The sequence below is a fragment of the Nerophis ophidion genome, linkage group LG01, assembly GCF_033978795.1.
Source record: "Nerophis ophidion isolate RoL-2023_Sa linkage group LG01, RoL_Noph_v1.0, whole genome shotgun sequence".
In the NCBI taxonomy this organism is placed as follows: Eukaryota; Metazoa; Chordata; class Actinopteri; order Syngnathiformes; family Syngnathidae; genus Nerophis; species Nerophis ophidion.
The window spans coordinates 10,249,496-10,263,076 of record NC_084611.1 but is presented as its reverse complement, the minus strand read 5'-3'; the positions used below and the strand labels follow the sequence as shown (position 1 = coordinate 10,263,076).

At 44.3% G+C, this 13,581-nt stretch overlaps 1 protein-coding gene across 1 annotated transcript in view; it reads right to left on the bottom strand.

Moving 5' to 3' along the window:
• The window catches only part of npffr2a (neuropeptide FF receptor 2a), a 100,119-nt gene extending 87,020 nt beyond the window's left edge, over window positions 1-13,099 (bottom strand). The window contains exon 1 of the mRNA XM_061895945.1: window positions 12,893-13,099. The gene's annotated coding sequence lies outside the window, so the exon portion shown is untranslated. The remainder of the gene's footprint in view (window positions 1-12,892) is intronic.
• Window positions 13,100-13,581: the final 482 nt, after the last annotated feature.

Here is a 13,581-nt window from a genome sequence, read left to right as displayed (position 1 = left end):
GAGTGGATGGCCCAGGTGGGCCTTGTTATCTAATCACCTGTCGCCTTTATTAGCAGCAGCCGGGACGAGACACTATGTTAGAGTTGGAGGTGCTGATGAGCGGACGGAGGAGGAAAAGACATTGTGCTGGAAAGCAGAAGCCTATTTATTTTTATGAAAATAAAACAGTTTTGGTCTCTCCTGGCAGTGAGTGGTGGTCCGAAGAACCCACTAGAGGGCAACCTCTACATTATCAGAGTGATCCACAGACCGGGGGTGCAGATGGCCATGGCTAACTTCCTCTCCCACTCCCACACGGTGGGGGGAATAGGCGCGGCCCGACAGCTTCCCATGTGGAGGACTGGCGTGGCCTGCTGGTCAGCCGCAGAACAGGGTGTGCAAGGACCGGCCTCGAACACAGCGACAGGTGAGTGGATGGCCCAGGTGGGCCTTGTTATCTAATCACCTGTCGTCTTTATTAGCAGCAGCCGGAATGAGACGCGGAATGAGACGCTGACTTCCTCTCCTCCTCCCACACGGTGGGGGAGTAGGCGCTGCCGGATGGCTAGCTGACCTGAGTCTGCAGGTGGAGGTATGTGGAGGGGACGTGGCCTGCGGGCCTGCAGCAGAACAGGATAGTGCAAGGACAAGCCTCAAAGACAGTGACAGGTGAGTGTATGGCCCAGGTGGGCCTTGTTATCTAATAACCTGTCGCCTTTATTAGCAGCAGCCGGAGCGAGAGACGGTGTTGGAGTTGGAAGTGCTGATGAGCGGACTCTGGTGGAGAAGCTTATTGATTTTTATGAAAATAAAACAGTGTTATACCCTGAATTCCGGGCTCTCCTGGCAGCGTGTGGTGGTCCAAAGAACCCACTAGAGGGCAATCTCTACATTTTCAGACCGGGGGCGCAGATGGCCGTGGCTGACTTCCTCTCCTCCTCCCACACGGTGGGGGAGTAGGCGCTGCCGGATGGCTAGCTGACCTGAGTCTGCAGGTGGAGGGGACGTGGCCTGCGTGCCTGCCGCGGAACAGTATAGTGCAAGGACAAGCCTCAAAGACAGCGACAGGTGAGTGGATGGCCCAGGTGGGCCTTGTTATCTAATCACCTGTCGCCTTTATTAGTTTTATGAAAATAAAACAGTGTTACACCCTGAATTCCGGGCTCTCCTGGCAGTGTGTGGTGGTCCGAAGAACCCACAAGAGGGCAACCTCTACATTTTCAGACCGAGGCGCAGATGGCCATGGCTGACTTCCTCTCCTCCTCCCACACGGTGGGGGAGTAGGTGTGGCCGGACGGCTAACCGACCTGAGTCTGCAGGTGGAGGTATGTGGAGGGGACGTGGCCTGCGGGCCTGCCGCGAAACAGGATAGTGGAAGGACAAGCCTCAAAGACAACGACAGGTGAGTGGATGGCCCAGGTGGGCCTTGTTATCTAATCACCTGTCGCCTTTATTAGCAGCAGCCGGAGCGAGAGACGGTGTTAGAGTTGGAGGTGCTGATGAGCGGACTCTGGTGGAGAAGCCTATTGATTTTTATGAAAATAAAACAGTGTTATACCCTGAATTCCGGGCTCTCCTGGCAGCGTGTGGTGGTCCAAAGAACCCACTAGAGGGCAATCTCTACATTTTCAGACCGGGGGCGCAGATGGCCGTGGCTGACTTCCTCTCCTCCTCCCACACGGTGGGGGAGTAGGCGCTGCCGGATGGCTAGCTGACCTGAGTCTGCAGGTGGAGGTATGTGGAGGGGACGTGGCCTGCGGGCCTGCAGCAGAACAGGATAGTGCAAGGACAAGCCTCAAAGACAGTGACAGGTGAGTGTATGGCCCAGGTGGACCTTGTTATCTAATAACCTGTCGCCTTTATTAGCAGCAGCCGGAGCGAGAGACGGTGTTGGAGTTGGAAGTGCTGATGAGCGGACTCTGGTGGAGAAGCCTATTGATTTTTATGAAAATAAAACAGTGTTATACCCTGAATTCCGGGCTCTCCTGGCAGCATGTGGTGGTCCAAAGAACCCACTAGAGGGCAATCTCTACATTTTCAGACCGGGGGCGCAGATGGCCGTGGCTGACTTCCTCTCCTCCTCCCACACGGTGGGGGAGTAGGCGCTGCCGGATGGCTAGCTGACCTGAGTCTGCAGGTGGAGGTATGTGGAGGGGACGTGGCCTGCGGGCCTGCAGCAGAACAGGATAGTGCAAGGACAAGCCTCAAAGACAGTGACAGGTGAGTGTATGGCCCAGGTGGGCCTTGTTATCTAATCACCTGTCGCCTTTATTAGTTTTATGAAAATAAAACAGTGTTACACCCTGAATTCCGGGCTCTCCTGGCAGCGTGTGGTAGTCCGAGGGCAAACTCCACACTGACTATTACAAAAAGGTGTCAAAAGATTAGTCTTTAGAGTATTAGTCCGAAGATTAGCGATTAGAAAACGTGTGGTTGGACTACCAGGTTTCACTTTTTGACCGCTAGTGTGAAAGTGTTAGAAAACAAAAGCAAACACTCACAAATGAGTCTCCCATCAAAGCAGCCAGTTAGTACCGAGTGAATTGCTTTTTAATTGCACTTTTCCACCCACTAACGACACATCACCATCACACCGTTTTTTAGTGGCTAATGCTCTTCTTGCTGTAAAACAGATGTTGCAGATCCTTCGTCGGCAGCCAAAGATGAAATAGAAAAAAACCCCAATATAGTGGCATTTTCCTAAAAAATAGGGGAAAAAGGGAAACACTATGAGGGGAAAGACAATGCTTTCAGCCGCGGGGGGAGCGGCCTAATGTGGTACGACCATGTTATTTTAGTGGCTTTTACTTTGAAGGCCTGACTTTATGGGATGTCACACCAGGGTTTTGCGTACCCAAAATTATTTGTTATTATTTTTGTGGAATCTAAAATATGGGAAAAGGGGTTAGGATTACCACATACGATCATACTTGGCAAGCTTGAGACCTCCGAATTCTGTAGAAGTATGTATAAATGTATATATACACATATATATATGGGCGTTCGGGTGGCATCCAGACCAGATGCCCGAACCACCTCATCTGGCTCCTCTCCATGTGGAGGAGCAGCGGCTTTACTTTGAGTTCCTCCCGGATGACAGAGCTTCTCACCCAAATCTCTAAGGGAGAGCCCCGCCACCCGGGGGAGGAAACTCATTTCGGCCGCTTGTACCCGTGATCCTGTCCTTTTGGTCATAACCCAAAGCTCATGACCATAGGTGAGGATGGGAACAGAGATCGGACTGGTAAATTGAGAGCTTTGCCTTCCGGCTCAGCTCCTTGTTCACCACTACGGATCGATACAGCGACCGCATTACTGAAGACGCCGCACCGATCCGCCTGTCGATCTCACGATCCACTCTTCCCTCACTCGTGAACAACACTCCGAGGTACTTGAACTTGTCCGCTTAGGTCAGGGTCTCCTCCCCAACCCGGAGATGGCACTCCACCCTTTTCCGGGCGAGAACCATTTACTCGGACTTGGAGTTGCTGATTCTCATCCCGGTCGCTTCACACTCGGCTGAGAACCGATCCAGTGAGAGTTGAAGATCCTGGCCAGGACCACATCATCTGCAAAAAGAAGAAACCTAGTCCTGCGGCCACCAAACCGGAACCCCTCAACGCCTTGACTGCGCCTAGAAATTCTGTCCATAAAACTAATGAACAGAATCGGTGACAAAGGACAGCCTTGGCGGAGTCCAACCCTCATTGGAAATGTGTTCGACTTACTGCCGGCAATGCGGACCAAGCTCTGGCACTGATCATACAGGGAGCGGACCGCCACAATAAGACCGTCCGATACCCCATACTCTCTGAGCACTCCTCACCGGACTTCCCGAGGGACACGGTCGAATGCCTTCTCCAAGTCCACAAAGCACATGTAGACTGGTTGGGCAAACTCCCATGCACCCTCAAGGACCCTGCCCAGAGTATAGATCTGGTCCACAGTTCCACGACCGGGACAAAAACCACACTTGCCTTCTCCAAGTCCACAAAGCACATGTAGACTGGTTGGGCAAACTCCCATGCACCCTCAAGGACCCTGCCCAGAGTATAGATCTGGTCCACAGTTCCACGACCAGGACGAAAACCACACTGTTCCTCCTGAATCCGAGGTTCGACTATCCGGGATTTAATTTATTATTATTGTTATATAATTGAATATTTGTTACTTCCTCTTCCTTCGGACTTTTGAACGAGAAGGAGCAGATATCAGTAAGCCAGAAAGTTGAGACCTGTGTATGTGTCGTTTTGTGTTTCCAACACAGGTTGCCAACAAATAATAACACGACGGCATGGTGAACTGTCTTTTTAAAAAATAAAAAATAAACTACACAAGGCAGAATAAGACTCACTACACAAAGAAAATACCAGGAAAAGTGGGGGGTGCAATATTTCTTTGTTTCAGCACTTTTCTCCCTGAGCTGCGGCTGATTGGCACCTGGCCACACCTGGTGTCAATCAGCCCACTCCTATTTAAACCTGCTTTGTCCTCCAGTCAGAGCTGGATTATTGTCATTAAGACTTTTGCCGTGGACTGCTTTCTGTCTCCAGTTCTCCCTGGTTCCCTCGTCGCTGGCGAGCTGTTCCTTGGTTCGGTTCTTGTTCCTGCTACCTGTCTCCAGTTTTCTAGTTTGTGTTTTGCCTTCCATGTTTATATTTTTGGAAATTAAATCATGTTTTCTTCCTCAATGCCTGCCACCATCTCTGCATCTTGGGGTTCGTCGCAAACCCAACCCGACAGAATAATCCAGCCAAATTCGAACCCCTCAGAGACGACTATGGCGGAGAGGCTTAATTTAGCTTTAAAATTGATGGCCAAATCGAGGAAAAACTAAAACAAAACAAAACCGTCAGGGACAAGCCTGACAGATGTGTTTTATTTGCACAGGGAAAGTTTCGCGATATTGCCATATTTTTGCTGAAAGGATTTAGTAGAGAACATCCACGATAAAGTTTGCAACTTTTGGTGCTGATAAAAAAAGCCTTGCCTTTACCGGAAGTCGCAGACGATGATGTCACCGGTGTGAGGGCTCCTCACGTCCTCACGTTGTTTATAACGGGAGCCTCCAACAAAAAGAGCTATTCGGACCGAGAAAACAACAATTTCCCCATTAATTTAAGCGAGGATGAATGATTCGTGGCTGACGATATTGATAGCGAAGGACTAGAAAAAAATAAAATAAAGTTTAAAAAAAAAAAAGGCGATTGCATTGTGAGCGATCCAGATGTTTTTAGACACATTTACTAGGATAATTCTGGGAAATCCCTTATCTTTCTATTGTGTTGCTGGTGTTTTATTGAGATTTTATAGTACCTGATAGTCGGTGGGGTGTGTCCACGGGTACCTTCCCTACCTACCTTCACAAATTAGAATCCATGCAAAAGAAAATTATACGGCCCAAGTTTAATGCCCCCACTCGTCATCTATTTCATAAATATCATCTCTTAAGACTGACAAGAGTTCAATATTTATCAAAATGCTTGCTAGGTCATTTACAGGCTGAATCTTAGGCTCTGTAGCTTGGTTCCTATCTACCATCCCCAGCATGCCCACAACACCCGGTAAAAATCGTTTACTGGCTTGTACCGCTCGCAGTGTCGTATGCAGGGGACCAAAGATTTTGGAACCAGCTTAATGAGAGCCTCAAGAACTGTATCCACTCTCCAACTTCAAAACGAAACTGACAACTTACCTGTTAACCACCATGACTTATGTGGGGTAGTTTACTGTTGGGTTTTGCATGGTTGAATGTATGTATGTATGTATGTGTATGCTTGCTTTAGTACTATTATCTTGTCAATCAATCAATGTTTATTTATATAGCCCCAAATCACAAATGTCTCAAAGGACTGCACAAATCATTACGACTACAACATCCTCGGAAGAACCCACAAAAGGGCAAGGAAAACTCACACCCAGTGGGCAGGGAGAATTCACATCCAGTGGGACGCCAGTGACAATGCTGACTATGAGAAACCTTGGAGAGGACCTCAGATGTGGGCAACCCCCCCCCCTCTAGGGGACCGAAAGCAATGGATGTCGAGCGGGTCTAACATGATACTGTGAAAGTTCAATCCATAGTGGCTCCAAGACAGCAGTGAGAGTCCCGTCCACAGGAAACCATCTCAAGCGGATCAGCAGTGTAGAGATGTCCCCAACCGATACAGGCGAGCGGTCCATCCTGGGTCCCGACGAGCGGTCCATCCTGGGTCTCGACTCTGGACAGTCAGTACTTCATCCATGGTCATCGGACCGGACCCCCTCCACAAGGGAGGGGGGACATAGGAGAAAGAAAAGAAGCGGCAGATCAACTGGTCTAAAAAGGAGGTCTATTTAAAGGCTTGTGTTTATCATATAGCGTTGTTGTTGTTTTGTTTTTGTTTTTTGTTGTCGTGCTTGCTACCATATTTGATCTTTCCATGTATATATAGTCCTTTGGACCCCTTGTCAAAAGCTTCTTCGAGCTTATTTGGGGGATTCTTTCACGTACCGACATCTTTAAATGATGATATTCACCACTATTGTAAAAGCAAACGGCAGCAGCACGACAGAAGTTCCGCTGAAGAGGCGACTTACTACCACAATTTTCTCACCGAAACCTGCCGGTTGACAAGTGGTCGGTATCCATGTCCGCTTGACCGCTCTGATCCATAGTAAAGCTTCACCTCCGGGAATTTTAAACAAGGAATCACCTTGTGTTTGTGTGGCTAAAGGCTAAAAGCTTCCCACCTCCATTTTTCTACTTTGACTTCTCCATTATCAATTGAACAAATTGCAAAAGAATCAGCAACACAGATGTCCAGAATACTGTGTAATCACGCGATGAAAAGAGACGACTTTTAGCCGCTAGTGGTGCTACGCTAATACGTCCCCTTCAATTTTCCGCGACGTTTTCAACAAAAAACTCCGTGGGAAATTTAAAATTGTAATTTAGTCAACTAAAAAATCCGTATTGGCATGTGTTGCAATGTTAATATTTCATCATTGATATATAAACTATCAGACTGCGTGGTTGGTAGTGTTCGATTTCAGTAGGCCTTTAATAACCAATGCCTCAACGGGCTCCACAGAACCACTACATCCAGGCAAGGAAAAAATAACTCCACCCAATGAGAAACCTTGGATGCCACAACACGAAGGTCCTGGGTTTCTTTCTGCGTGGAAACGGGGCCATGGAAAACCAGGATTTGTGGAAAATCCTGGAATTTTTTTTAACTTGAAAAACAACAGTTTGAATATCCAGGATGGTGGAATGGTTTGAAGCGGTTAAAAAATGTGGAGATGGTGGCAGTTTGAAAAATGTCCCGGAAAACCTGGAACTCTGGGAAATCTGGGAATTTTTCAAGGGAAAGCCCACGATTCCTGAGTAGGCTGAAAAGTTTGACGTTGGAACGGTTTGAATCGGGTGAAAAATGTGGACGGTTGAAAAGCTTATGTGAGACTGCTCATTATTTGGTATTTGATATGATTTTTTTCGGCTGATAAATGCTTTAAAATGTGATATCGGAAATTACCGGTATAGGTTTCAAGAAGTAAAATTTACGACTTTTTTAAAACGCCGCTGTACGTAGTGGTACACGGACGTAGGGAGAAGTAAAGAGTACCAATAAACCTTAAAGGCAGTGTCTTTGCGTGCCGGCCCAATCACATAATATCTACGGCTTTTCACACACACAAGTGAATGCAAGGCATACTTGGTCAACAGCCATACAGGTCACACTGAGGGTGGCCGTATAAACAACTTTATTACTGTTACAAATATGCGCCACATTATGAGCCCACACCCAACAAGAATGACAAGCACATTTCGGGAGAACATCCGCACCGTGACACAACATAAACACAACAGAACAAATACCCAGAACCCCTCCCAGCACTAACTCTTCCGGGACGCTACAATATACAAACCCCCCAAAACAACCCCGCCCACCTCAACCTCCTCATGCTCTCTCAGGGAGAGCATGTCTCAAATTCTACGGCTTTTCACACACACAAGTGAATGCAAAGCATACTTGGTCAACAGCCATACAGGTCACACTGAGGGTGGCCGTATAAACAACTTTAACACTGTTACAAATATGCCCCACACCGTGAACCCACAGCAAACAAGAATGACAAACACATTTCGGGAGAACATCCGCACCGTAACACAACATAAACACAACAGAACAAATACCCAGAATCCCTTTATTTTGGAAAACTTTCTTAAATTGTTTAATGCATCCAGCAGTGTATCACAACAAAATTAGGCATAATAATGTGTTAATTCCACGACTGTATATATCGGTATCGGTTGATATCAGTATCGGTAATTAAGAGATATCAGATATCGGCAAAAAAGCCATTATCGGACATCTCTAGTAATAACAAGTGTGAGTAACAAATTGTAATGTGCCACCTTTGGCCAAAATTAATTAAAAAAAACAAAAATTAATACGTATATAGAGACATACTGTAATAACTTGAAAAAAATAACCAATTATAAAAAAACAATAATAATAAAATATAAATTACTAAAATCTTACCTTTTTTGTATTTGCGTAATACTATTTATTATTAATGTTGTAAATACAAATCTTTATATATCTAGAAAGGTTGGCCCTCTTTTTTCGGAGGTCTTAAGAAGCTAACAAATACAAGAATGTGTGTGTGTGTGTGTGTGTGTGTGTGTGTATGAAGGTAAATAATCAGATTACCCCTCCCGAGAAAAACTCACGGCATTATTAACGGGGCTATTTCGTAACCCCCTCCCCCCGAAAAACGATTATTAATCACTATAAACATTTTAAATGAGTTGTTTGCATTTTCCGACCGTGGAGGGGGGCGTGGCCTGTGGGGCTGCCGCGAAACCATTAAATGCAAGGACCGGCCTCGAGGACAGCGACAGGTGAGTGGATGGCCCAGGTGGGCTTTGTTATCTAATCACCTGTCGCCTTTGTTAGAATTAACACATTAATTCCACGACTGTATATATCGGTATCGGTTGATATCGGAATCGGTGATTAAGAGTTGGACAATATCGGATATCGCTTAGCTATTAGTTTGTTCACCTGCAGTGTAACATGTTCCAAAAAGGAGAGAGATTGATTGAGAATGGATGGTTTGGATAAGAAAACAATTAAAATAAACAATCATAAATAAATAAAAAGATGTATTTAAAAAAATGGAAAAAATAAATGTAAATAAACACAGATTGAGAACTATATTTTTATATTTTATGCTTGGACTAAGTCGATGTCCCCTTTTTTTCCTGCCATAGCCTCTTGATGGCTACTGAAATTATTTGCACCGCTGCCTTCATCTCTAATTATGTTGCATTAGTTTAACTTGAACAAATACCCAGAACCCCTTGCAGCACTAACTCTTCCGGGACTCTTGTTTTTAGCACATATTCTAAAAAGGACAGAGGATAATTGAGACTAGATGGTTTAGAAAAGTGAACAATTAAAATAAATATCCATCCATCCATCCATTTCCTACCGTTTGTCCCTTTTTGGGGTGGCAGGGGGTGCTGGAGCCTATCTCAGCTGCATTCGGGCGGCAGGCGGGTTACACCCAGAATAAACAATCATAAACAAGTTAAAACATTTACAGAAAAATATAGGAAAACATATATGTAAATAAACAAATACGTAGATTGAGAACTATTTTTGATTAGTTGAACTTGAACAAATACCCGGAATCCCTTGCAGCACTAACCCTTCGGAATTGGTGATTAAGAGTTGGGCAATTATAGTTTGTTCACCTGTAGTGTGACATGTTCCAAAAAGGAGAGAGAAAATTGAAACTATGTTTGATTAGTTGAACTTGAACAAATACCCGGATCCCTTGCAGCACTAACTCTTCGGAATTGGTGATTAAGAGTTGGGCAATTATAGTTTGTTCACCTGTAGTGTGACATGTTCCAAAAAGGAGAGAGAAAAATTGAGTATGGATGGTTTGGATAAGAAAACTATTAAAATAAACAATCATAAATAAATAAAAAGACGTATTAAAAAAATGGGAAAAATATATGTAAATAAACACCGATAGAGAACTTTATTTTTATATTTTATGTTTGGATTACGTCGATGTCCCCTTTTTTTCCTGCCATAGCCTCTTGATGGCTACTGCAATTATTCGCATTGCTGCATTCATCTCTAACTATGTTGGATTAGTTTAACTTGAACAAATACCCAGAATCCCTTGCAGCACTAACTCTTCCGGGACTCTTATTTTTAGCACATATTCTAAAAACGACAGAGGATAATTGAGACTAGATGGTTTAGAAAAGGGAACAATTAAAATAAATATCCATCCATCCATCCATCCATTTCTACCGCTTGTCCCTTTTTGGGGTGGCAGGGGGTGCTGGAGCCTATCTCAGCTGCATTCGGGCGGCAGGCGGGTTACACCCAGAATAAACAATCATAAACAAATTAAAACATTTACAGAAAAATATAGGAAAACATATATGTAAATAAACACATACGTAGATTGAGAACTATTTTTGATTAGTTGAACTTGAACAAATACCCGGAACCCCTTGCAGCACTAACTCTTCGGAATTGGTGATTAAGAGTTGGGCAATTATAGTTTGTTCACCTGTAGTGTGACATGTTCCAAAAAGGAGAGAGAAAATTGAAAACTATGTTTGATTAGTTGAACTTGAACAAATACCCGGAATCCCTTGCAGCACTAACTCTTCGGAATTGGTGATTAAGAGTTGGGCAATTATAGTTTGTTCACCTGTAGTGTGACATGTTCCAAAAAGGAGAGAGAAATTGAAAACTATGTTTGATTAGTTGAACTTGAACAAATACCCGGAATCCCTTGCAGCACTAACTCTTCGGAATTGGTGATTAAGAGTTGGGCAATTATAGTTTGTTCACCTGTAGTGTGACATGTTCCAAAAAGGAGAGAGAAAAATTGAGTATGGATGGTTTGGATAAGAAAACTATTAAAATAAACAATCATAAATAAATAAAAAGACGTATTTAAAAAATGGGAAAAATATATGTAAATAAACACCGATTGAGAACTTTATTTTTATATTTTATGTTTGGATTACGTCGCCGTCCCCTTCTTTCCTGCCATAGCCTCTTGATGGCTACTGCAATTATTCGCATTGCTGCATTCATCTCTAACTATGTTGGATTAGTTTAACTTGAACAAATACCCAGAAACCCTTGCAGCACTAACTCTTCCGGGACTCTCCTTTTTAGAAAATGTTCTAAAAAGGACAGATAATAATTGAGACTAAATGGTTTACAAAAGGGAACATTTAAAATAAATATCCATCCATCCATCCATTTCCTACCGCTTGTCCCTTTTTGGGGTTGCCGGGGGTGCTGGAGCCTATCTCAGCTGCATTTGGGCGGGAGGCGGGTTACACCCAGAATACACAATCATAAATAAATAAAAAAATATATAGGAAAAAATAGGAAAAGCATATATGTAAATAAACACATAGGTTGAGAACTATGTTTGATTAGTTGAACTTGAACAAATACCCGGAACCCCTTGCAGCACTAACTCTTCAGAATTGGTGATTAAGTGTTGGACAATATCGGAATATCGGATATCGCTTAGCAATTATAGTTTGTTCACCTGTAGTGTAACATGGTCCAAAAAAAAGAAAGAATAATTGAAAATGGATGGTTTGGATAAGAAAACTATTAAAATAAACAATCATAAATAAATACAAAGATTACGTCGCTGTCCCCTTTTTTTTCCTGCCATAGCCTCTTCATGGCTACTGCAACTATTCGCACCACTGCATACATCTCTAACTATGTTGGATTAGTTTAACTTGAACAAATACCCAGAAACCCTTGCAGCACTAACTCTTCCGGGACTCTCCTTTTTAGAAAATGTTCTAAAAAGGACAGAGAATAATTGAGACTAAATGGTTTAGAAAAGGGAACATTTAAAATAAATATCCATCCATTTCCTACCGCTTGTCCCTTTTTGGGGTTGCCGGGGGTGCTGGAGCCTATCTCAGCTGCATTTGGGCGGGAGGCAGGATACACAAAGAATAAACAATCATAAATTTAAAAAAAGATATCATAAAAAATCGGGAAAAAAATATGTAAATAAACAGATAGATTGAGAACTCTGATTAGTTGAACTTGAACAAATACCCGGAACCCCTTGCAGCACTAACTCTCTTACAGGACTCTACAATATACAACGCCACTATCGGACAGCTCTAATTATTATGCATATTTAATGTAGCGCTTAGCAATTACAGTTTGTTCACCTCCTGCATTTTAACATGTTCTAAAAAGGAGAGAGAATAATTGAGACTAGATGGTTTAGAGAAGGGAACAATTAAAATAAACAATCATAAATAAAGAAAAAGATCTAGTAAAAAGAAATGAGAAAAAAATATATGCAAATAAACACTATATTTTTATATTTTATGCTTGGATTACGTCGCTGTCCCCTTTTTTCCTGCCATAGCCTCTTCATGGTTACTGCAATTATTCGCACCGCTGCATTCATCTCTAACTATGTTAGAGTTTAACATAACAAATACCCAGAACCCCTTGCAGCACTAACTATATTTAGTTGAACTTGAACCAAAAAAAAAAAAAAAAAAAAGGCAGCTAATTGTACATCTTTTTTAAACAAAATCCTCTTCAGTGTGAAACACATTAGGGGCAAAAAAAAAAAGGTGAGGAATTTTTGGCTTCGCTTTAAAAAACAAAACCAAACTTGAGAGGATGAGTGTGCATGCCAGGACCGTGGGCGCGCACAAAGAGCCCTGTGTGCACAAAACGAGTGCATCGGGGCGGACACGGAGTGCGAGATGACGTAAAGCAGACACGCACCTGATGATGAGAACCTCACGGCATCATCGGGCATGCTCAAAAATGCAACATTTGCTCTTTTTTTTGATTACGTGCAAAATGACGGCAAAACTTACCTAGGGTGACTTTTACAGCTTCACTGCAGTGTGGGGGGGAAAAAGTGTCCGCCGGCCTCTGCATCGGACAAAAGGCAAAAGAAGGGGTGTTGCGAGAAGAAAAAAAGAAGAAGAAGAAGAAGCATCATGCGTTATGTGTGTGGAGCGGTCCGGCTCGGTGCGCCTGCAAGGAGTGCGCCGCATCTTCCCAGGCTGAAGACGCGCTCAGCCCGGCGCTCGGAGCGCAAGTGGCGGGCTGAGAAGGCGAGCGCCCCTTTTAAGGTCCGTGACGTCGGACGTGAGGGGGGTAGGGGGTGGGGCCGAGCGGGCTAATGTGGTCCGTGGCGGCGGGGGTGGGAGTGATATCCTTCCTTTCCACGGCCGCTGGCGGGTCGGTGGAATGTGCACAGGCGGGAGTGATGATGATGTCGACGAGGCAGGGCACAGCTGGTACGTGTGCCAAGTCCTTGCATGCATGCATCTGTACTGTATGGACTGTAAATGAAGAGACTGAACACACACACTCAAGTTTACGGGATAAATGAGGCGCTAGCGTTATCCCCATCCATCCATTTTCTACCCCTTATTCCTTTGGGGTGGAGGGGGGACGCTGGTGCCTATCTCAGCTACAATCTGTCAGGCTTGGAATTGGATTGTTTGTGTTCCTTCGACGCAGAGGGATTACAGCAGTGGTCCCCAACCACCGGGCC